Genomic DNA, 1,574 nt, shown 5'->3' on the forward strand with positions numbered 1-1,574 from the left:
ATACTAAACCTATAAATGTAGGCTCATAGATCTATTTCCCCATCCTCATATAATATATTTGCATATGTACATGCCTTTATCTAGAGCTCTATAAATGCCCTTTTCCTCCCAGCTCTTTCCTCTATTTCCCTTGATTCTCCTCCTGGATAATTTTTTTTTTTCTTCATGTCTTACACTGACCGATGTCTCCCTTCACCCACTTTTCTGCTGTCCGTCCCCCATAGATCAGTTCCCTCTTTCTCCTGAAACTGGTAGAACTTTTAAATGGGTTGAATCAGATGTTACACTTTAACCTGGCAATCTCTACTATAATTGTCTCTACAATGTAGCAAGGCTATTCACATCCTTTGACCAAGGTCAGCGGGAAATCACCTGCTGGAGGCTTAATCTATGTTGGGGTTTCCACTGTCATCCAGCACTCTGCAAACCAGGTACGCACAATTTGAGCTCTGATAACATCCCCTTCTTGGGATATGGATTATATTATTTACAGTATTTGGATCACTCAGGCTGGTGTGTTTCTTCCATGTGAAGTTATTTGACGCCTCATTTAGAAGACTGCTCACTTGAAGACCTTTAAGGCCTTTAAGACCCCAGATGCTATTCCTTCTGATAGCCAGGCACCATCCAGTTTCTTCACTACACTTTGCTGTAGCACTTATACCTTCAGTGATCTCTTCATGAGGGTGCATGTCAAGCAGGGCCATGACGTAAGAACTGATTGTTTGTAGGATGGGCTAAAATTAAGTGTGAGTGCCCAATCCATCATATTCCCTATGGTTTATATATGTTTACATCTATTGTCTATATATGTTTCACCTTAAAGCTATCGTCATTTGATGTTAGACAATATTATCAATCATCTGCCTGGGGCATGATTTTGAATGTTCACTTTAAGGCACTTTGCTCTACATCTGCAGTAGCATCGAAAGAGAATTTTGGCTTTTGCAAAAAAAGAGTGAAAAAGCAAAAACAGCCATCCGGGTGTGTTTTGCAGTGAGCTATTAAAGAGGGAGTGTGTACCCCAAGGCGTGAGAGGGGTCAGCTCCAAGCTTGCGCCCTGGGCACTGCACTCTGCATCAAGCTTTGAACTTTGTGTGTGACCACTGCATGAACTTTGTGTGTAAGCACTGCATGTCAGCTTGCTTCAGGTCTTATGTATTCTCTGGTATGACTTGGTAGGGTGATTTTTGCTATCTGGGAACACTCAAAAATTGCAATTGCTTCTTTGCTTTGTCCCATTCTGGTATGCTAAAGGTTTTTATAAGAACACACTACTTTCAAATACCAGGAAACCTTTATTCTGATTCTAGTACCATCTTCAGGGCATTTTTTCAATTCTTAGATTAGATAATGAGCTCAGAAAATCAGATACACACAGAGCTGACAGGAGGAGGATTAGAGAGATGAGGTCCCTGGTCAACCTCCCACTCGCACAGAGAGTCACACAAGATTCACCTGCTTCCTGGAGTACACCCCAACCTCAACACAGAACAGAGACTTCTCTTGTCCATTTCTCCTGCTAACTTCCTAGGCAGATTCTGAGAGTCATCCCACAGAGGGCCAGACATGCA

The sequence above is a fragment of the Echinops telfairi genome, unplaced genomic scaffold, assembly GCF_000313985.2.
Source record: "Echinops telfairi isolate 266 unplaced genomic scaffold, ASM31398v2 ScPeMD7_7410;HRSCAF=8448, whole genome shotgun sequence".
In the NCBI taxonomy this organism is placed as follows: Eukaryota; Metazoa; Chordata; class Mammalia; order Afrosoricida; family Tenrecidae; genus Echinops; species Echinops telfairi.